Source organism: Asparagus officinalis, chromosome 1 (genome assembly GCF_001876935.1).
Source record: "Asparagus officinalis chromosome 1, Aspof.V1, whole genome shotgun sequence".
Taxonomy (NCBI): domain Eukaryota; kingdom Viridiplantae; phylum Streptophyta; class Magnoliopsida; order Asparagales; family Asparagaceae; genus Asparagus; species Asparagus officinalis.
Genome location: NC_033794.1, coordinates 95,596,168 through 95,596,551, shown reverse-complemented (window position 1 = coordinate 95,596,551; position 384 = coordinate 95,596,168).

Sequence of the window (384 nt, the reverse complement as noted above, 5' to 3'; positions counted from 1 at the left end):
CCCCCCCCCCAAACCAAAAATAAATAAATAAATAATTACAGCTCCAATCATGTCCCACAAATGTCGTATACTCTTGTCAATATTATGATTTCTCGATTCCCCTAACATTTGCTGAATGGAGAGAAGAGGTTTGTGAACCCTAGAAAAGACTAGAAATTTGTCCCAAATTTTAATAGAGTAGGAGCACTTAAAAAAGAGATGATCAACCGTTTCGTCATTGTTTTTGCATAGCACACAAATATTTGGCCCTTGACATTTACGCTTAATGAGATTGTCCCTGGTAAGAATGGCGTTTTTATTTATCAGAGAGATAAATGCTCTTACTTTAAGAGGCGCTCTAAGACTCCAAATGCGCTTAGCTAAAGCACATCTTATACATCCATC